At 54.9% G+C, this 23050-nt stretch overlaps 2 long non-coding RNA genes across 2 annotated transcripts; both read left to right on the top strand.

The window, feature by feature from the left end:
- Positions 1-7954: 7954 nt before the first annotated feature.
- LOC121062571 lies at positions 7955-8605 on the top strand. The gene is made up of 3 exons (XR_005815614.1): positions 7955-8020; positions 8285-8309; positions 8570-8605. It is a non-coding gene; the product is annotated as an uncharacterized LOC121062571 (long non-coding RNA).
- Positions 8606-14030: 5425 nt separating this feature from the next.
- LOC121062569 lies at positions 14031-14944 on the top strand. Its single transcript, XR_005815612.1, has 3 exons — positions 14031-14226; positions 14726-14764; positions 14864-14944. It is a non-coding gene; the product is annotated as an uncharacterized LOC121062569 (long non-coding RNA).
- Positions 14945-23050: the final 8106 nt, after the last annotated feature.

The raw sequence follows: 23050 nt of genomic DNA on the forward strand, positions 1-23050 counted from the left end.
CCTGTCCATGCAGCATCATCTCTGCTGCAGACATGGGGCTATGCAGGGCCCATGCACAGAGAGCAAGGGCTGGGAATGTCAATGGACCCTGGCCTGTGCAAATACTGCTCCAAGGCCTGCCCTGTGTATTGATGAGACTTTGCCACAGGAAAGGCTTGTCATGAGCTGGGCAGTTACATATGTGTGAAGAAGGAGCCCATATTTATGGCTCAAAAATGGGGGCTGGAAACCTAGTATGAGAACAGGAAGATGTTGGAGTGCTTAGGAATCCAGGGGCCTCTACCTGGGAAAGCAAACCAGGAAAATGGTGCTTGGGATGGCCCCAGGGAAGAGACCACAGTGGTGCTGATTTGAGACACAGGGGAGGGAAGGTGCCTGCCCAGCATGGACCTAGCAGTGGGGACATGGGTAGAGGTGGGTGGGTGCACCAGGTCTTGCCTCCTCTAAGGAAAACCCTCTGTGCCCCATGGTGAAGGTGCTGGCAAGACAACCCAGGACATCCGCAGCTACCGAGGTAAGGGTGAGCGTGGGGATGGGTGGCAGAAGGAAGGTTTCTGTGTGGTGGAGATGGGAAGGCAGAGGGCGTTTGTTCCCTGGCTGCTGTTCCCAGTGTGTTCATGTCTCCCACAGGCAGCAGCCCCTCTCACAAGGCCGAGCTCCCTTCCAGAGGTGAGACATTGCTCATCAGCCCTTCCATGCACGGCCGTCCTCCACGGCTTGCCTTGGCCACACTGTGACCCTCGTCTCTTGCAGGGCCAGCCATGCCCCTGGAGGTCTGGATCCTGCGCTCTGCCCTCAGCCTGCTCCTGCTGCTGTCTGCCCCCATCATCACCCTCCTCCTGGAGAGATGGAGCCACGGTGCCAGCGGGGCCAGGCAGCCTGGAGACGTCCCTGGCCCCATGGTGCTCTGATGTCCTCCTGGGCTCCATGCTGGCCCCAGCCTGCTCCCCCATGCTCAGAGCATGACCCCCACTGTGGCCAGGCTCCCGCTGCTGTTGGGCTCAAGGCAGCTGGGGCAGCATGCCCAAGGGATGTGCTGCTACTGCTCTGCTTCCCTTGGCTCAGCCCCTGCTCTCTGCTCACATCAAGGATTGCCTTTGGATCATGCACCCTCCCGGCTGCGTTCAACCCCAGCACCCACGTGGCTTCACCCTCTGCTCACAGAATTAGATCTCCATCGCGGGATCTCCACCTCTGCATACTGGGAGAACATGAGGGGATGGAGTAATGGCTGCACCCCCAGGCAGCCATGCTCTGCAGCTCCTGCATCACTCCAGCACCTCCCTATGCCCAAGGTGGTGCCGGTCACAATGGGCACATCCCCAGGTGGTTACAGTGCCCTGTGTGGAAGCACCTTGGTGGGTACTGGTCCTGTGGGAGGCGAGTTATAAAGGCTTGGTTCAGAATGCACCAGCTGATGTTGCTGCTCTGTATTTGAGAGGGAAGCCAGCGAGCAGAGCTGGGAGAGCTCCTCTATGACTACTGTGCGGGACCACATGTCTTGCGAGGGAGCTGCTGTTCCCTGTGCCCTGCCACCCAAGAGTTCCCCTACCTGCTGGCATTGCCCTGGCAGATGTGGCATGGAAAAGTGCCGATGTGAGGATGGCTGAGGCCATGCAGAGGTCCAGGGGGTGGCCACACCTGGCCCTCTGCACCCCACACCCACCCATCCCTGTGCCAGGGCTTCTGGCTGTCAATGCACCATCCCCAGGAGACAGCCCTGAGCAGGGACATTGTGCTTGGAGGCATCCAGCTGTGTGATGGTGGGGATGGGGTCTCAGCATGGCTGGACCCCACACCCACAGCCCATCCCCAGCCTTGCACAATGGGGTTTTAGCCATCCCACACCAACACCTGAAAGGAGCCAAGGTGTCCCCACTGTGCAGCTCCCAGTGCTGGCATCTGGGGCCTAGGTGTGCAGTGGGGGACTCCAGGGCAAGATGGGTGCAGGCAGAAGAGGAGCTGCTCAGCTGGGAGGCATGAGGCTGCATGACTGCATGGAGGGAATAGGGGAAAGGAACATGGGGTGAAAACTCAGCAAGAGCTGCTTGGATGCAGAGCTGGAGGGGAGGTGGGTTTCAGGCTCCTTCCTGCAAGGACAGTCCCTCACCTCCCATGCCCTCATCAAAGCACTTGTCCCTCAGCTTTCTTCAGGCCCATGCATGCATGTTTCACAGCACAAGCCTCCACAATACATTTCCTGGAAGGGAATATACAGAGCTGGGTGCAGGAACCTACTCCCTCATTCCCATACATCCACCAACCCTCCTTGGTGAGTGAATCCCCATTTTGGTGTCAGCTGCAAATTTGCCGAAGGTAACCTCTGCCCCAGCATCCTGAGAGTAATGCAGATGTGGAATGGAATTGGACGTAATTTGGGTCCCTGGAGTACACCACTAGTTAGCAGCCTTCAACCAGACTTTGCAGCACTGATCACCTTGCTTCAGGTTCCGCCATTCCGTCAGTTTTCAGTCCACCCCAGTGTCTCCTCATTCAGGCCAGATATCAGTAACTTTTCTATGAGGATGTTAGGGTAGACAGTGTCAGAGGCCTTCCATTCCAAAATCCATGCTCTCCCCTCATCTACCAAGACAGTCATTTCGTCATAGAAGGTTGTTGGGTTGGCCAAGCATAGCCTCCTCTTGCTGAATTCCTGCTGGCTACTCCTGATGATTTGCCTGTCCTCCAAGTGCCTGGAAATGTTTTACCGGATGAACTGTTCCCTCACCTTCCAGGGATGGAGGTGATCTGACTGGCCTCTACTTCCCCAGGTCCTCCTTGCCGTTCTGGAAGAGCAGTGATGTTTGCTTCCCTCCAGTCTTCAGGCCCTTCTCCCACTCGCCTTGACCCCTCAAGGATGATGGAGAGTGGCCTCGCAATGACATCTGCCAGCTCCTTCAGCACTTGGGGGTGCCTCCTAGCAGGGCCCATGGCCTTCTCTTTGCTTATTTGGCTGAAGCATTGCCCTTCCTGACCCTCCTTCATCAAGTGGACACCTTCGTTGCTGCAGCCCCTGTCCCTGCCTTCTGGTTTCACTCACCTGGACAGGAAGCTCCACTATAACTGGTCTCTCACTCCCCCTCCTGAAACGGACAGGGGTGGAAATACAATGAAAAGGGCTCAAGGGTCCAGATAAGAACAGGGAGATCACTCCAGGTTTATTGTACCAGGCAAAACAAACTCACCATAGGGAGATTAATAACATTCATTACCTCTTATTATTAGCAAGCTAGAGCAGTGAGAAACAAAGAAAAGAAAAAAAAGCAAATAAAAAATACCTTCCCGACATCCACCTTCTTCCACCTCCTCCCTCCGAGTGGTGCAGGGGAACGAGGAATGGGGGCTGCGGTCAGTCCGTAACGCTTGGTCTCCTCCACTCCTCCACAGTCACTCTCTGCCCCTGCTCCAATGGAGGATCCCTCCCCCAGGATGCCGTCCTTCCAACCTGACCCTGGGTGGGCTTCCCACAGGCAGCAGCTCTTCAAGAACTGCTCCAACACGGGTCTCGCACAGGCGGCAGCTCCCCGCAGACCCTCTGCTCCTGCGTGGGCTCCTCTCCATGGGCTGCAGCTCTGGCCCAGGGCCTGCTCCTGTGGGGGCTCTCCATGGGCCGCAGCCTCCTCCAGGCCACAGCCACCTGCTCCACTGGGGGCTCCTCCACGGGCTGCAGCGTGGAGATCTGCTCCATGTGGGACCCATGGGTGCAGGGGGACAGCCTGCTCCACCAGGGGCCACTCCACAGGCCACAGAGGAACTTGTGCTGCGTGCCTGGAGCACCTCCTGCCCTCCTGCTGCACTGACCTTGGGAGCTGCAGGGCTGGTTCTCGCTTCTCCCTCTGTCAGCCGTTGTTGTGCAGCAGTTTTTTCCCTTTCTTAAATCTGCTCTCACAGAGGAGAGAGCATATCTCAACATCGCTTTTGGCTCATCTTTGGCCAGCAGCAGGTGTCTTTAGAGCAGCCTGACACTGGCCCTTTTCAAATAGGGGGCAGCTTCTGGACTTCTCACCGAAGCCACCTCTGCAGACCCCAGCTACCAAACCCTTGCCACGTAAACCCAATGCAGCTGCAGAGTGCAGGCCATAGTTTGCTTTCCCTTGGACGGGCGTCCAGTGCACCTGGAATGGATGTTCCCAGGGGTGGAAACACAGCCCTGCCATTTGCCATGGAGTAATGCAGATGGCTGTGGAACAAGGGGAAGCTCCTGAGCACCTGCAGTGCATTGATGGCACCCTCATGTGGGGCAGCAAAGCAGAGGAAGTCTTTGAGAAAGGGAAGAAAATCATCCAAATTCTCCTGAAGGCTGCTTTTGCCCTTGACCAGGGTAAAGTCAAGGGAGTTTCCCAGGAAATGTGGTTCTTGGGGGTAAAAAGGCAGGACGGATGTTGCTACATCCCAATGGGTGAGATCAATGAGGTAACAACTGGGTGCCCACCAGCTGTCAAGAAAGAAACACAAGTTTTCCTAGGCCTTGTGGGATTCTGGAGAAGGCATATTGCAGGTTGTAGTGAGCTTCTGAGCCCTCCCTATTGAGTAACCTGAAAGAAGAGCACTTTGAAGTGGGGTCCTGAGCAACAAAACCCCTTGGAAGAGATCAAAGTGTGTGTCCAAAAGGCTGTGGTGGGAGCCCTTGGGCCCCTGCGTACAGGCCCAGCTGTGCCACTGGTGCTTCACACTGGAGGCAGGGAACAAGGCCTGGCCGGGAGCCTCTGGCAGGAAAGACCAGGAGAAAGCCGAGGTCATCCTCTGGACTTCTGGAGCAGGGCTATTGAGTACCAGATGCCCACGATGCTCCAAGTGAAAACAGAAGAGTGATGGGCGGTCACGCCCAAGAGAGTTGAAGACCAGTGGGTGCAGATCGCTCCCACAGTGCTCTACTGGCAGCAATATGGCCCCAGCTGAGACTCCCTGAGAGTTCTTCATATTCTGTCAATTCTGTTTTCACTTGTTAAAACTGCGGTGTCTGAGAGAACAGAAATAAAACGGGGGCTCAACAAAAGCAGCGGATGTAGCAGGGGCTGTGGCAGGTCCCTTGCAAATGTGAGAGACGCTTAGTGTGGGCCAGGCTCAGGCGGCCACAGAAAGCCCACAGCACAGGTCCCAGCTGCACTGCAAGCCTCTGTCCCACCATCCCCAGCTCAGAACAAAGCAGACACCTGAAGCAGACGGTGCTCCCCAAAAGCAGTGCCCCAAAAGATGCTGGGGCAGGCGCCATGGGCAAGGCTGTCTCCTTCTGGCCCTGCTGTCCTGCTGCTGGCGCTCTGTGAGTCAGGGCATTGCTGGGTGTGGGGGCTGAGGGCTGGAGGGCTGCTGCTGGGGGCAGGAGAGGTGGGTACCGGGGAGGATGGGGACAGCGTGTGCAGGGCAGGCGTGCAACACTGCAGGGCAGAGTTGTTTTGGGGAATGCAGGATGGGGATTGCTTCCTCCAGCTGTGTTGCAGATCTGAGCATAGAGTGTGCTCAGATCTGCAACTTTATCAAAGTTCTTCAATGTGACTGGGACCCTATAGAGAGCCCTGCCAGATGCTGGATGGTGTAGGGAACCTGGGAACTCCACCTTGAGTACAAAAACCATTGAGATGAAATTGTCCTAGTGTTTAATGAAGGAAGGGAGACCAAGAATACGGAGGATGTAATCTTCAAGGTGTCAAGGGCACAGAACTGGAGATGTGGGTAGGGAAACATGGATGAGCTGGGTCACTGCTCCTCTAAGCAAAGCTCTCTGTGCCACGTGCTGCAGGTGCTGTCTTGACCACTCAGGACATCTGCAGCTCCCCAGGTGAGGGGGAGCGTGGGGATGGGTGGCAGAAGGGAGGCGTGTTGGGGCTTGGTAGATATGGGAAGGTAGTGGGGGTTTGTTCTCCACGTGTTAATCCCTTGACAGGAGACTTCTTACCATTTGGGATCCAGGTCATTTTGCATCTCTGCTGTCACTAATGCTGCCCAGGGAATCCATGCACTGTTTCTCCAGGTGACCTCCCAGCTCCAGCCCTCTTCCTGAACACCTCCAGAGCTCAGGAGGGAGAATTGGTTTCACTTCGCTGCACCATTGATGGCCCTTCCGTGCCTTCCCAAATTGTATTCTGCAAGGACAGGATGGAGGCGCGCAGCCTGAAATGGCAGCCATGGCAGCTGAGCTACACCATCATTCTAGACGTCACCCAGGGGAGCAAGGGGACGTACACATGTGGCTATCACGTCAACGATGGCAGGAACCGAGTGAGGAGCTCTGCCCTCAGTGCTGGCCGCATCCTGGATGTCCCTGGTGAGACACAGCCCCGGGCGGGAGGGATCAGAAGGGATGGAGGTACTTGCCGCCACATGGCTGTGCTGAGGCTGGAGCTGTGTGCTGCAGCAGGCAGGGCATGGTTCTGGGGTGGTTCCCCCATGGGAGTGTTCCCTCTCCTCCAAGGCAGCCCCTAGAGAGAGAGCTGCTCTCAAGGGGTCCCCCTGTTCCTGCTCCATCACATTTATTGCAGATACTGGCACTCTTCAGGGCCCAGGGACAGAGAACAAGGGCTGGCTGGGGATGTCAATGGATCCTGGGCTGAGCCAGGGATGCCCCAAGGTCTGCTCTGTACATCGATGAGCTTATGGCAGGCCAAGTGGGATGATTGTCATGAGCTGGGCAGTTACCTATGTGTGAAGAAGGAGACTACATTTATGGCTCTAAAATGGGGGCTGGAGTCATATTGTGACAACAGAAAGATGTTAGAATGCTTTGGGATCCAGGGATCTCTACCTGAAACAGCAAAACCAGCAGAAAGGGGTTTGGGATGGCCACAGGGAGGAAACCACAGAGGGGCTGGTTGAGATACAGGGGTTGGAACTTGCCTTGCCAGCAAGGACCCAGCAGCAGGGGCACGGGCAGTGGTGTGGGAGTGTGCCACCTCTCACTCCCTCTAAGTAAAACCCCCTGTGCCCCATGGTACAGATGCTGGCATGACCATCCAGGACGTGAGCAGCTCCCCAGGTCATGGTGAGTATGGGGATGTGTGGAAAAAGGAAGGTGTGTGTGCGGTGTAGATGGGAAGGGAGAGGGGGGTTTGTTCTCTGGCTGCTAACACCTTGGGAAGGAATCTTTTCACTGTGTTCAACACAAACCTTTTTACAGCCTTGCTGCTACTCCCATTTCAATGAGGTGAATACCTGCCCCAAATCTACAGGAGACCTCCCAGTTCATGCCCCGGTGTTGAACACCTTCAGTGCCCAGGAGGGACAAGTGGTTTTTGTTCAGGGAGCCGTTAACGGGCATTGTTCCGTTACCCAAACTGTCCACTGCAAAGATGTGTGAAGCTGTCCAGCTAGGAGGGGTATTCTGTACGTGTGAGAAAGGAACCTATTCTTCTGGCTGCAAGCAGGGTCTGGGGGTATAGTGTGTTAGTGCAGGAAGATGTTGGAGTCCTTAGCGATGCAGGGACCTCTGTCAGGAACAAGAAAACAATGCTGTACAGCAACCTCATGTTCATCTGCTCCCAGCATTACTCAAAGAAGAGACAGGTGTTGCCAGACGGAGTCCAGAGCCACACCTCTGCCATTCGGTTCTAAATCCCTCACGAGAGCATTTAGACAGAGGATCCTTGGGGGCCCGTGTTGGCACAGCAGGCTCAGGCACTTGCACGCCTCCCCTGGGGATGGAGCTGGCTGTCATTACCCTGCAGACACTAATCCCGTCCCTTTTTCCTGCCAGACAATGCATCCATGTCCCCGGACAGGCCAATATCCCCAGGTGAGTGATACACTCCTACACCCCATGGCCCCCAACAAGGGGCTCAGGGCCACCAGGCTGATTTCCCCAGGGCACGGGGCCATGCAGGAGCTTCATCAGGAAGGAGGTGTGCCAGCTGCAGGGGCACGTCCTGATCCATGCCTCTCCACATCACACCCCACTGCCCTCACACCCTCTCTCCCACAGCTCCCCATGCCCAGCTCCCGCACGCCCTCCCCACAGGCATGGCGCTGGCAGTGGCGGCCATCAGCCTCGTCCTCCTGGCTGCAGGCAGCTGGTTTGCCATCAGGAAAGGTGAGGGAGTGGGGGAAGGCGGGGGGAAAGGCTGAGGCCATGGGGGTCCTGCTGCAGGGCTGGTGCAGTGGGAAAGGCGGTGGGGGGGCCTGGGGGTGTGCAGCTGGGGCAGACGGTGCGTGGGGGTGCTGGCTGTGGGCAGCCCAGCTGGGGAGGCTGCTGAGGGAGCTGGGGAGCTTCAGCCTTCATCCCCCAGCCCCGAGATGGGAGCCAGGGCTGGGCAGCAACTTGGCCTGTGCACCTCAGCCACTGTTCTTCTTGCAGGTGCCTGCAGAGGGAGATGCCCAAGGTGAGCACCAAGGGCTCCTGGCTGGGGGGTTTGCAGGAGGGAGTCGTGGGCATGGCGGGGCCCTGGGGTGCTCCTTGGCCAGGGGCAGTGTTGTTGGTGTGTGTGACTGCATTCCCTGTGCTGGAGGCAGGGAGGATGGGGCTTGCTATCTGCTGCACTCCAGCTCACCACATGATGTAGGAAAGCACCACCCAAGTGCGTTTCTCATGTGGCCCCCTCACCACAAAAGCACACCCCAGAACCATTCCATTCCTCTCCAGGCAGCAGCACGTTGACAGTCCACAGATGGAAAACACAGACCAGGGCGAAGTCACATGTGAGTACTACCTCCTCCCTCAGGGGAAGCCATACACCACTCTGACCATGGACATCCCTGCCCGTACAATCTCACGTGGAATCCCACCACTTCATTTCCTACAGGGACATACAAAATCCCTGCCCGTTCTTCAAGGCCAGGTTTCTCTCCAGCACCTCACGTCCCACTCCTTCCTTGCATGCAGAGCGCGTGCGACTGCACAAAGTACATGGCAGCATCCCAGTGCTCCCAGGGACAAAGCCCATTTGCTTGGGGGTGGTCCTTTCCCACCCGTTCCTGTCCCAGGCTGTAATTCCCCCACTCCAACCTCTGCTTTTCTCTTTTCTTCAGTTCTCTTCAGAGGCATTTCTGCTTCAAGAGCTGCACAAAGCACAGTGTAGCAGTGAAGGCTGTGGCTGTGTACTTGCACTGCTGGGGAAAAAATAGCTCACTCTGAAACCACAGGCAGCAGCCAAGGGAGAATGTTGTGGTTGGGCGACAGGCTATAGATATATCCCCACGTCACGTGCACCTAGCTTGAGTTGCAGCATGACCTTGTTTTCCCATGCCTGCACAGAGCAGCTCACAAGGTGTGCTGGCTGTGCAAAGAGAGGAGATGCCACAGAATGGTGGAAATACACCAAAACCTCAACATCTCTGCTCCAATGCTGCTTAATGCATGTCCCAGATCAGGGTGATGGGAGGGGAAATGTGGCCGGGCACTGTGTGCTGACTCCAGGCAGCTGATGCCAAAAGACAGGGTGGGTCTCAGTCCCCCTCCAACAGGCAGCAAGGGCTCATGGTTTGTATTTTTTCCCCTACAGACTCCACCATCGCCCACGTTCGACGGGACAGGGTGAGTCGTGGCACAGCTGTGCACAGCTCCTTTCTGCACTCCTGCAGCCTGGTGCCTGCTCGTTGTACAGGGCTCACAGTCAGCAGCTGAAGTAACAGGGCTTTCTTTTCCCCCTAAAGCCTCCTCCTGTGCAACAGATGAGCGACACCACGACATATGCTACGGTGACCCGCACCCAGACCTGATAGCGCTGCCACAGGGCAAGGGCACAGGAGCCTTGCCCATGGCTCCCTTTGCTCTCTTGCAGAGGGCTCCTACAGCTGTAAGGTGGGGCTGGGGGGTGCACTTTGGGCTTCTTTGGGGTTTGCTGTCACAGGGAAGGGCTGTGTGTGTCTAGCCAAGAGGGTGAAGGACTCATATCTCTGTTTGTAATAAATTAATACCTCTTAAAATATATCAGGTATACCAAGTAATATTGTGAGTGTATCAGTGGTTTTTCCTCATGTGAAACCATCTCCCTGTGCTCAGTGGAAAATATGTATACCTAAACTGCATGACAAAGTCACAGGGCTGCTCTTCCATGCACCCACACAGAGGCACTTTTGGACATATAGGGACAGATAGCACTGCAGGGATGTGCTTGCATGTGTGCGCCAATAGGTGTGTGCACTGCAGATGTGGTTTTGTTTAGAAGAAAAATAACTCCAGACATACATAAATCCATGGGTCATGATAGGATGCTCCCGTGGGTGCTGTGGGAGCTGGCGGAAGTCATTGCTAGGCCACTCTCCATCATCTTTGGGAGGTCATGGGCATCAGGACCGGTGCCTGAGGACTGGAGGAAAGCAAATGTCACTCCAGTCTTCAAAAAGGGAAAGAAGGATGACCCATGTAACTATAGACCGGTCAGCCTCACCTCCATCCCTGCAAAGGTGATGGAACAACTTATCCTTGGTGTCGTCTCTAGTCATATCAAGGACAAAAGGGTCATTAGGGGCAGTCAACATGGCTTCACCAAGGGGAGGTCGTGCTTGACCGAACTGAGAGACTTTTATGAGGATATAGCCGGGTGGATAGATGATGGTAAAGCACTGGATGTGGTCTATCTTGATTTCAGTAAAGCCTTTGACACCGTCTCCCACAGCATCGTCGCAGCTAAACTGAAGAAGTGTGGTCTGGACGATCGGGTAGGGAGGTGGACTGTGATCTGGCTGAAGGGAAGAAGCCAGAGAGTTGTGGTCAGTGGGATGGAGTCGAGTTGGAGGTCTGTATCTGGTGGAGTCCCTCAAGGGTCGGTACTGGGACCAGTACTCGTCAATATATTCATCAATGTCTTGGATGAGGGAATGGAGCGCACTGTCAGCAAGTTTGCTGATGACACTAAACTGGGAGGAGTGGCTGACATGCCGGAAGGCTGTGCTGCCATCCAGCGAGACCTAGACAGGATGAAGAATTGGGTGGGGAGAAACGTAATGAAATGTAACAAGGGCAAGTGTAAAGTCCTGCATCTGGGCAAGAACAACCCCAGACACCGGTACAAGTTGGGGACTGAGCAGTTGGAGAGCAGTACAGGGGAAGGGGACCTAGGGTTCCTGGTGGACAGCGGGATGACCATGAGCCAGAACCGTGCCTTTGTGGCCAAGAAGGCCAATGGCCTCCTGGGGTGTATCAAAAGGGATGTGGCTAGTAGGTCAAGAGAGGTTCTCCTCCCGCTCTACTCTGCCCTGGTGAGACCGCATCTGAAATATTGCATCCAGTTCTGGGCCCCACAGTTCAAAAGGACAGGGAACTGCTTGAGAGAGTCCAGCGCTGAGCCACGAAGGTGATGAAGGGAGTGGAGCATCTCCCTTATGAGGAAAGACTGAGGGAGCTGGGTCTCTTTAGCTTGGAGAAGAGCACACTGAGGGGTGACCTTATCAATGTTTAGAAATATGTAAAGGGTGAGTGTCAGGAGAATGGAGCCAGGCTCTTCTCGGTGACATGTAATTATAGGACAAGGGGCAACGGGTGCAAGTTGGAACATAGGATGTTCTACCTAAATATGAGAAGAAACTTTTTCATGGTGAGGGTGACAGAACACTGGAACAGGATGCCCAGGGGGGTTGTGGAGTCTCCTTCTCTGGAGACATTCAAAACCCACCTGGACGCATTCCTGTGTGACCTATCTAGGTGTTCCTGCTCCTGCAGGGGGATTGGACTAGATGATCCTTCAAGGTCCCACCCAATCCCTAACATTCTGTGATTCTGTGATTATGGGTCACTTTTTGATTGCCACGGTAACGACATCCTTTTTTCCAACATTCACTCAGATCATCAGTATCACACTCTTGTTCAGGGGTGAAGTCCCAAAGCACTGCAAGTGAGCATTGTTCTCCCACTCACCTTGATATCCATAACCACACCGCCTGGGCACATGTCCCTTACTTAGACCCAGAAATAGACATTTAGCCTTTGGAAAAGCCCAGAACACGTGCTGGAGACATAGTACCAGGAGTACATTAGTTCCCCAAGGAGGTTCAGACTAGTCAAGAGCTATTGGAACAGGTCTGCAGGAGAAGAAGGGGAAGGTGCCACTCCTTGTTTCCTCCTCCACTTGCCCCTTGGAGGAGACAAGGTATATTTGTAGATGTTAACTGTCTCTAACAGAAAGTTCCCAAAAAGCAAGAAGGAGAGGAACACAGAGCCCATCTGCCAGAGTAGACTCACGGCCACTGCTTTTATCAAGATTGTCTAAGGCAAGATATCACCAAGGGCTGCATAGCACAGCAAACTCAGAAAGCCAAACAGCCTTTCACACGCTCTTGCATCTGATCTACCGCAAAAGAAGGAGCATGGGACACATCACATAAAAAAAACGCCAAAAGGAAATGCATCACCATCCTGAGCAGGATGGGAAACAAGCTGAATAAAGATGAGATTTCTCTACAGCCTTCAAGTCAAACCTGTCATGATCTCAACCCTTGAAGCCACAAGTAGGGTTCCAAAAAGGGCAGTTGATTAAATCCAGTCAGCAGGCAAGCAGCCCCCAGCAGCACTCAACCAAACCCCTGTGGGATATGGGCAAGAGAATGAAGATGGCAAAAGTTAGGAAATTTTTCGGTTGATATAACTAGAGTATATTAAGGAAAAAAGGAAACAAATTACCCTAAAACATAAGGCCAATAAATGACCTCATTACAGCTTTTCGTTGCCTAACACGGGCTTAGAAAAAAGATGGAGATCAAGTTTTTGCTTGGCAGACAATGACAGGGAAAAGGGAATGGGTTTAAACTTAAAGAGGGGAAATTTAGATTTAACCTTAGAAGGAAACCAAGTGCTGCACAGCACAACAAACCCAGAGAGCCAGTCAGCCTTTCACAAGCTCTTGTATCTGATCTAGAGAAAAAGAAGGAGCATGGGACACATCACATAAAACTACATCGAAAGCAAATGCACCATCATCCCCAAAAGTACCTGCTATAGAAATAGAACAGAGTAGTCTTAAATAAATTTACTGGACCAATCTGCTGTTATCTCAACCCTCGCAGCCCCATGTGGGATGCCAAATAGGGCAGTTGTGCTTTAAATCCAGTGGGCAGGGGAGCAGCACAGAGCCACTTACTCAGCCAAACCCCAGTGGGATCAGGGCAAAAGAATCAAGAGGGCAAAAGTTAGGAAACTCATGGATTGCAATATCTACAGTATAGTAAGCAAAAGGGGAAAAAAAAAAAAAAAAAGAGGGGGGGGTGATGAAAACGCAACTGGTCACCAATATCTGAACTGTGCCCATCCAGTCCCAGAGCACTGGCAGCCCCAGCAGAACTGTCCTTCCCACCCCTGGCCCTCTTTTTTGTATAGCACGAATTGTCATTGCAGATGCACTAGGAAAGGTCATAAAAGGCATAGACTGAGGAAAGGAGCCAGTGTCTCCAAACCCCAGGTGGGATCACAGCAATTGAATCAAGGTGGCAAAATTTAGGAAATTCATGGGTTGACATAAATACGGTATATTAAGCAAAATGGAAAAAAAAAAAAAGTGATGAAAACAAAATTGCTCACCCCTACCTGACCCATGCCCATCAAGTCCCACAGTTATTGCAGCCCCCACAGAAATGCACCCCTACTTTTGTTGTCCAGCACGAAGCAAGTTTCCAGGTGCACTCAGAAAGGGCAGAAAAGGCATTGATTTGGATGGAGGAGCCGTTGCCTCCTTGCCAGACACCCCCAAGTCCTGGCTTGTGAGTGAGTCCTCTTCTGCACAGGACACAGGGCTGCAGCACCAGGTCTCCCCAAGGAGCCGCTGGCAGGCAGAGAGGCTCAGGCTGTGTAGCGGTGTAAAAGGAACAACAGTACAGAGGCTGGCTTACAATTAGCAAGCACGTGCAAGGAGAATGAGCTAAAAAGTTTTCAGAAAGGCTGATGATGTTTTCTGGTGCCATGGGAGCTGTCAGTCAAGGGGCTAAAGCTGGCTGGAGTCAAAGTCCAGTAGGGCTTTGCAGGGAGGATGCTGCCCCTGAGATACAAGTAAAAATAATGTGTGGTGAAGTGTCTTAGTATCTGTAACTTAAAGTGGGGGCTCTGCACATGAAAAAGACGCAGCATGTGATGAGGCATGGCCTGGCTGGTCAGAGTGTCTGTCTGTGGGCAAGGCTCAGGCGGCCACAGAAAGCCCACAGCACAGGTCCCAGCTGCACTGCAAGCCTCTGTCCCACCGTCCCCAGCTCAGAGCAAAGCAGACACCTGAAGCAGATGGTGCTCCCCAAAAGCAGCGCCCCAAAAGATGCTGGGGCAGGCGCCATGGGCAAGGCTGTCTCCTTCTGGCCCTGCCGTCCTGCTGCTGGTGCTCTGTGAGTTGGGGCATTGCTGGGCGTGGGGGCTGAGGGCTGGAGGGCTGCTGCTGGGGGCAGGACAGGCCTGTGGTGGGCACAGGGGAGGATGGGGATAGCGTGTGCGGGGCAGGCGTGCAGCAGTGTGGGGCAGAGTTGTTTTGGGCAAGGCAGGATTGGGATTGCTTCCTCCAGCTATGATGCAGATCTGAGCATAGGCACACTTCTCCAGCACCATAAATTGTCTGGAGTGTTGCTCTGAGACTCTAGGACTGCTGGATTCTTTACAGAGCTTTGGGACATACCTGGAGCAAGAAATCCACAGAAAATGGGACTGGGATTGGGATTGGGAGTGGGACTGGCATTGGGATTGGCATTGTTCGAGGGGATATTGAAGAGAGATAGCATGAGAACATGCAGGTGTGATGGTGCCTGCTTAGCAGTGAGGATGTGGGCAGGGGCATCTGGATCAATCTGGACACTGCCTGTCCAGCAAGTCCCTCTCTGCCCCTTGGCACAGCTGCCAGCTTGACCTCCCAGGACATCTGCAGCTCCCCAGGTACTCGTGAGTCCTTCCCTCCCAGACCCAGGGCACTTTGAAGCCCAACCACTGTGGGCTCTGCCCTGTGGCAGCCCTTCACTGCTGTGTCTCCTCCAGGGGATCTCCTGGCTCCTGCTCTCCAACTCAGCATAACTTCTGCTCAGCCAGGTACCACAGCTGTGCTCCAGTGTTTTCTCCATGTGGTGTCACCTCCCCATGCCCGGATCCTGCACGCCCTCCCCACACGCACGGCGCTGGCAGTGGCGGCCGTCGGCCTCGTCCTCCTGGCTGCAGGCAGCTGGTTTGCCATCAGGAAAGGTGAGGGAGTGGGGGAAGGCGGGGGGAAAGGCTGAGGCCGTGGGGGTCCTGCTGCGGGGCTGGTGTAGTGGGAAAGGCAGTGTGGGGGGGGGACCAGGGGGTGCGCAGCTGGGGCAGACGGTGCGTGGGGGTGATGGCTGTGGGCAGCCCAGCTGGGGAGGCTGCTGAAGGAGCTGGGGAGCTTCAGCCTTCATCCCGCAGCCCCAGGATGGGAGCCAGGGCTGGGCAGCAACTTGGCCTGCGCACCTCAGCCACTGTTCTTCTTGCAGGTGCCTGCAGAGGGAGATGCCTAAGGTGAGCACCAAGGGCTCCTGGCTGGGGGGTTTGCAGGAGGGAGTCAGGGGCCATGGCGGGGCCCTGGGGTGCTCTTCTTCTCAGCACACACACACCCCAGAACTAGGGGGGTTGTGGAAGTGGTGCTGAGGACCTTCAGCACCTTTTCTCTCTGCTCCCTCTATGCCTCTCCATGGTGCTGGCAGGGCTGAGGACCCTTCTGCTGACCCCAGCCATTACTGTAAGTGCCGGTCACTTCTTCACCCTTCTCCTGTACGCACTGTGTGAAGTGGTGATGCCTTTGCCATGGCATCCCGTGGCCGTGGGGTAGTTGTGCTGGGGGATGGGGAAGCCCTACCTGCTGCGTGTGGCTGGAAACTAACTCAGGTTCTCCCTCCAGATGCCAACGTGGATGAGATGGGCAGAGTGAAGGTGAGTTCATCCTAAGCCCAGCCTTGCAGGCTGAGCGTGCACATGATGGCTGCAAGAGGGCAGGCTGTTGGAGAGCAAATGCAAGCCAAAAGTGCATCCGATGGCAGGAACCTGGGAGGTTCCCGTGGCTGTGTGCTGGCTGAATCCCCCTCCTTCCATTCTAACAGCATTTCCCAATGGTGGGCAGTGGGAGAGCAAGGCTACTCCTTGTTCTGGCTTGTGTTTTGCAGCTCTCTCAATCCAACTGCTCTCAACACCCACTGGATGCCAAAAGCTGAGCAACTGAGAGGCGATGCAGCTGGTTCTTTGAGAGAGGCAGAGAACACTGGGGAAAGCCCGGCCAAGCTGCCAGCTGTCAATAAAGCCACCCCAAACAGAAAGGAGCTGGTGTAGTTCTTCTCAGCAAGGTCTGTCTGCAAGGTGCTTCACATCCCTTCAGATAGACACCACCACCCCTTTGTGTCTCAGTGTCTGTCTGTCTGCTCCGTCCCATTCCTGATATGGCTGCATGAGACGGAGGTACCATCAAGAACACAAAGTCAGAGATGTTTATTTGTCATCTGAGCAAAACCACATCTGCAATGCACACACCGATTGGCACACACATGTGAGCACATCCCTGCAGTGCTATCTGTCCCTGTAGGTCCAAATGTGCATCTCCGTGGGTGGGTAGAAGAGCACCCCTGTGTCTTTATCGTCTAGTTGAAGTATACACATCTTCCACTGAGCACATGGAGATGTTTTCACTCGGTAAAGAAACATCGATACACTCACAGTATCATTTTGTATAGCTGATGTATATTAGAGGTCTTAATGTATTGCAAAGAGAGAAATGAGTCCCACCTCCTCTTGGGTAGACACACACAGCATTTCCCTGTGACAGCAAACCCGAAGGAAGCCCAAAGTGAACCCCCCAGCCCCACCTTACAGCTGCAAGAGCCCTCTGCAAGAGAGCAAAGGCTGCCGTGGGCAAGACTCCTGTGCCCTTGCCCTGTGGCAGCACTATCGGGTCTGGGTGCGGGTCACCGTGGCATATGTCGTGGTGTTGCTCATCTGCTGCACAGGAGGAGGCTTTAGGGGGAAAAGAAAGCCCTGTTACTTCAGCTGCTGACTGTGAGCCCTGCACAACGAGCAGGCACCAGGCTGCAAGAGTGCAGAACAGAGCTGTGCACAGCTGTGCCACGACTCACCCTGTCCCGTTGAACGTGGGCAATGGTGGAGTCTGTAGGGGAAAAAACACACCATGAGCCCTTGCTGCCTGTTGGAGGGGGACTGAGACCCACCCTGTCTTTTGGCATCAGCTGCCTGGAGTCAGCACACAGTGCCCAGCCACATTTCCCCTCCCATCACCCTAATCTGGGATGTGCACCAAGCAGCATTGGAACAGAGATGCTTTTTGGTGTATTTCCACCATTCTGTGGCATCTCCTCTCTTTGCACAGCCAGCACACCTTGCGAGCTGCTCTGTGCAGGCATGGGAAAACAAGGTCGTGCTGCAACTCGAGTGAGGTGCACGTCAGGTGGGGATATATCTATAGCCTGTCGCCCAACCACAACATCGTCTCTTGGCTGCTGCCTGTGGTTTCAGAGCGAGCTATAAGATATTTTCCCCAGCAGTGCAAGAAAACAGAGCCACATCATTCACTGCTGCATTGGAGGGAGAACCTGAGTTAGTTTCCAGCCACACGCAGCAGGTAGGGCTTCCCTACCCCGCACCATAGTTGCCCCCACAGCCACGGCTTGCCATGGCAAAGGCATCACCACTTCACACAGTGCGTACAGGAGAAGGGTGAAGAAGGGACTGGCACTTACAGTAATGGCTGGGGTCAGCAGAAGGGTCCTCAGCCCTGCCAGCACCATGGAGAGGCATAGGGAGAGCAGAGAGAAAAGGTGCTGAAGGTCCTCAGCAACACTTCCACAAACCCCCTGGTTCTGGGGTGTGTGTGTGCTGAGAAGAAGAGCACCCCAGGGCTCTGGAGTGCCCCCGACTCCCTCCTGCAAACCCCCCAGCCAGGAGCCCTTGGTGCTCACCTTGGGCATCTCCCTCTGCAGGCACCTGCAAGAAGAACAGTGGCTGAGGTGCGCAGGCCAAGTTGCTGCCCAGCCCTGGCTCCCATCTCGGGGCTGGGGGACGAAGGCTGAAGCTCCCCAGCTCCCTCGGCAGCCTCCCCAGCTGGGCTGCCCACAGCCAGCACCCCCACGCACCGTCTGCCCCAGCAGCGCACCCCCAGGCCCCCCCCACCGCCTTTCCCACTGCACCAGCCCTGCAGCAGGACCCCCATGGCCTCAGCCTTTCCCCCCGCCTTCCCCCACTCCCTCACCTTTCCTGATGGCAAACCAGCTGCCTGCAGTCAGGAGGACGAGGCTGACGGCCGCCACTGCCAGCGCCGTGCCTGTGGGGAGGGCGTGCGGGAGCTGGGCATGTGGAGCTGTGGGAGAGAGGGTGTGAGGGCAGCGGGGTGTGATGGGGAGAGGCAGGGATCAGGACGTGCCCCTGCAGCCGGCACACCCACATGCTTGTCCTCTCCTGGGGAGCTGTGGATGTCTTGGGTGGTAATGGCACCACCTGCACCTTGGGGTACAGAGGGTTTTGCTTAGAGGGGTTGAGACCTAGCGAACCCCCGATGCCTGTGTCCCCTCTGTTGGTATTTGCTAGGCTAGGCACCTTCCCACCCCCATGTTTCAAACCAGTACCTCTGTGGTCTTCTCCCTGGGGCCATTCCAAGACACTTTTTGTTGGATTGCTGTTCCACCTAGAGGGCCCTCGATCCTTAAACACTCCAACACCTTCCTGTCCTCAAATTATGGCTCCAGACCCCATTTTAGAGCCATAAATATAGCCTCTTTCTTCACACATAGGTAACTGCCCAGCTCATGACAATCGCCCCACTTTCCATGCCATAGGCTCATCAATGTACAGGGCAGACCTTGGAGCATCCCTGGCTCAGCCCAACATCCATCCACATCCCTAGCCCTTGCTCTCTGTGCGTGGGCCCTGCACAGCCCCATGTCTCAGCAGAGGTGGTCCTCCAGGAACAGGGGGACCCTTGAGAGCAGCTTTATCTCTAGGGGCTGCCTCTGAGGAGAAGGAAAACACTCCCATGGGGGAACCACCCCAGAGCCATGCCCTGCCTGCTGCAGCACACAGCTCCAAACTCAGTGGTGTCCCCGTCCCTTCTGTCCCCACCACCCTGTCTCACCTAGCACAGACAGAGTCCAGGGATCACTGAGAGCAGAGCTCCTCACCCAGTTGCTCTCGTTCCTCTGCTGGTATCCACACGTGTACATCCCGGCACTTCTTGAGGTGATGTTCAGGACCAGAGGGTAGATGACCCTGCCATGCTGGGCTCTCAAGCTGAACTCCTCCAACCCGTTCTTGCAGAAGACAACTCGTGTAGCAGGAAACTGAGCATCAATTGCACACTGAACGAAAACTGTTTCCCCCTCCTGGGCACTGGAAGCATTGAGGAACAGGACTGGAGTCTGGTCATTACCTGGAGAGAAGGCACAGGGATTCCCCAGGCAAGCGTTAGTGATTGCAGGGTGGCAAAACCAACTGCATGCCAAGGCTGGAAGAGTCTGCTCTCCTGGGGTTTACAGGGGGAATTGTGAGGGAATAATCCCCTTCACTCTTCCCATCTCCTTCCCCAGGACATATTCATTTTCGGATCCCACCTCCATACTCCCGCAATCCTGGGGAGCTGCAGATGTCCCGGGTGTTCACGCCAGCACCTGCAGCATGGGGCAGAGAGGGCTTTGCTTAGGGGGGCAGTGACCTCCTGCCTTCCCCAAAGCAACTCTGCCCAGCAGTGCTGCACGCCTGCCCCGCACGCCCTATCCCCATCCTCCCCTCTGCCCACCTCGGGCCTGTCCTGCCCCCAGCAGCAGCCCTCCAGCCCTCAGACCCACGCCCAGCAATGCCCCAACTCACAGAGCACCAGCAGCAGGACAGCAGGGCCAGAAGGAGACAGCCTTGCCCATGGCGCCAGCCCCAGCATCTTTTGGGGTGCTGCTTTTGGGGAGCACCGTCTGCTTCAGGTGTCTGCTTTGCTCTGAGCTGGGGACGGTGGGACAGAGGCTTGCAGTGCAGCTGGGACCTGTGCTGTGGGCTTTCTGTGGCCGCCTGAGCCTGGCCCACACTAAGCAGCTCTCACATTTGCGAGGGCCCTGCCTCAGCCCCTGCTACATCCGCTGCTTTTGTTGAGCCCCCACTGTTATTTCTGTCCTCTCACACACCACAGAACACGCTGTTTTTACGTGTATGTCAAGGGCAGCATTGTCCCTGCAAAGTCCTACTGCTCCATGTAGTCGTGGTCTGCCCCTTCAGAGCTGGTGCAGCTGCAGTGCCCGATCACCAGTTACAGGGGGACTTCGAGCCCTTGCTTGTCCAGGGGTGGCCCGGGAGAGCAGTGTGAGCAGGCAGCACCCAGCAGCTCTCACGGGAGAGGCTGATGGGATGTGGGCTGTGCCAGGGCACTGGCGACTGCGCCCAAGCCCGCTGCCTAGAAAAAGGTGGAAGGTCTGCTCACCGTGGTGGCTGAGCTCAAGGAGGAGTTGGAGAGACTAAGGAGCACCAAGGGGTGTGAGCAGGACACTACCTGATGTAGTGTAACTCCCTGGTGTCCCAGAGAGAAGGGTGCCTGGGGGATGCCCTCCAAAGGGTGGTGGAGCCCCTGCCCTGTCGCTGTCGAGCAGAGGGAGGGCACCAAAAAGATGAGGACGGTTGAAAGCGAGTCCCAGTTGGGTGTCACAGGCAACCCCCCTCCCTACCTACCCCACATCCTCAGGTACCACCCCATGATAGGTCTGAGGCCCTGGATCTTGAAGGAGAGGTAGGTGAGGATGTGGGGGAAGGCTCGCCCATGAGGTCACATCAGAAGAGGCAGTCAACACTACACCTCAAGACTGCCTCAAAAAGAAAGAAGGAAAGGAATGAATGAAGGAAGGAAAGAAAGAAGGGAGGATGGGAGGGAGGAAGGAAAGAAGGGAGGATGGGAGGGAGGGAGGGAGGGAGGGAGGGAGGGAGGAAGGAAAGAAGGGAGGGAGGGAGGGAGGGAGGAAGGGAACAAGGGAGGAAGGAAGGAAGGAAGGAAGGAAGGAAGGAAGGAAGGAAGGAAGGAAGGAAGGAAGGAAGGAAGGAAGGAAGGAAGGAAGGAAGGAAGAGAAAGAAAGAAAGGTAATTGGAGTAGCAGATTCCCTTCTGAGAGGAACAGAGGGCCCGATATGCAGAGCTGACCCTTATCAAAGGGAAGTCTGCGGTCTACCTGGACCCTGGATAATGGATATCACCAGGACACTCCTCAGCCTGGTGCGCTCCACAGACCACTGCCCGCTGCTGATCTTCCAGACAGGTGGGGAGGAAGCTGCATCCTGCAGTCTGAGAGGAATGAAGAAAGACTTCAAGGCCTTGGGACGGTTGGTGAAAGAGTCTGGAGAACAAGTCCCTTTCTCTTCCTTCCTTCCATTCTGGGGTGATGACATGGGATGGAATAGAAGGATCCGGTCCATAAATGCTTGGCTTCGTGACTGGTGCTACAGCCTTGGCTTTGGGTTGTTTGGTAATGGCTGGGTTTATAAGACACCAGGCCTGACAGTAATACTTGGGAAAGGTTTATCTCACAGAGGCAAAAGGATGCTGAGACAGCAATCAGCAGGGCTCATTTGGAGAGCTTTAAACTAGATCTGAAGGGAGATGGGGTTGCAGCTGGGCTTGCACAAGTGGGGCAGTGGCCTCACAGCGATTAAAACCAGGAGGCCTCCCACCCCCATGGGGTGAAATCAGCATGCTCAGCTCGCTCCCTGAAGTGCCTGGACACCAATGCACGTAGCATCGGGAATAAACAGGAGGAATTAGAAATCTGTGTTTGGTCAGGAGACTGTGATCTGGTGGCAGTTACAGAGACATGGTGGGACAGCTCACATGGCTGGAATATGGTCATGGATGGCTATGTCCTGCTCACGAAGACAGGCAAGCAAGGTGAGGTGCGCAGTTGCTCTTCATGTGAGAGAGCATCTCCTTTGTATTGAGTACAGTGTCTGTTACAGGCCACCAGACCAGAATGAGGAAGCTGACGAGGCCTTCTACAGGCAGCTGAGAGCAGCCTCATGATCACATGCACTGGTTATCATGGGGGATTTCAACTACCCTGACATTTGCTGGAAGGCCTACTCAGCCAGCCATCTGCAGTCCAGGAGGTTCCTCCAGTACATTGATGATAACTTCCTGATGCAAATGGTGGATGTGCCAACTAGGAGAGGAGTGCTGCTAGATCTTGTCCTCACTAACAAGGAGGGGCTGGTTGAAGTGGTGAATCACAGAATCACAGAATCACAGAATTGTAGGGGTTGAAAGGGACCTCAAGAGATCATCGAGTCCAACCCCCCTGCCAAAGCAGTTTCCCTAGAGCAGGTTGCCCAGGTACATGTCCAGACGGGACTTGAATATGTCCAGAGAAGGAGACTCCACAACCTCCCTGGGCAGCCTGTTCCAATGCTCTGTCACCCTCACTTTGAAGTTCTTTCGCATGTTGGTGTGGAACTTTCTGTGCTCCATTTTTTGACCATTCCCCTTGTCCTATCCCCACAAACAAATGAAAAGTGGTTGGCCAAATCCCACTCTCTCCCACAATTAAGGTATTTATATACATTGATAAGATCTCCTCTCAGTCTTCTCTTCTCAAGGCTGAAGGTTGAGGGCAGCCTTGGTTGCAGCGACCAGGAGATAGTGCAGTTCAGGATCTCATGGGGCAGGAACAGAATACCGAGCAGAATCGCAACCCTGGACTTCAGTAGGGACAACTTTGGCCTTTTCATGCAATTGCTAGGGGAAATCCCATGGGACAAGGTACCTGAAGGAAAAGGGTCCCAAGACAGTTGGTTAGTGTTCAAGGAGTGCTTCTTCCCAGCTCAAGATCCGAGCATCCCAACAGGTAAGAAGTCAGGAAAGAGAGCCGGGAGACCTGCGTGGTTAAAGAGGGAACTGCTGGGCAAACTCAAGTGGAAGAGGAGAGTCTACAGATCATGGAAGGAGGGTCCGGCCACTTGGGTGGAATATAAGACTCTTCTCAGAGGATGTAGGGAAGCAACTAGGAAAACTAAGGCCTCCTTAGAATTAAACCTTGCAAGAGGGGTCAGGGACAACAGAAAGGGCTTCTACAAATACATTGCAGATAAAAGTAGCACTAGAGGCAATGGAGGTACACTGATGAATGAGGTGGGTGCCCTGGTGACAGAAGATAAAGAGAAGGCGGAGTTACTGAATGCCTTCTTTGTCTCTGTCTAT

Source organism: Cygnus olor, chromosome 32 (genome assembly GCF_009769625.2).
Source record: "Cygnus olor isolate bCygOlo1 chromosome 32, bCygOlo1.pri.v2, whole genome shotgun sequence".
Taxonomy (NCBI): Eukaryota; Metazoa; Chordata; class Aves; order Anseriformes; family Anatidae; genus Cygnus; species Cygnus olor.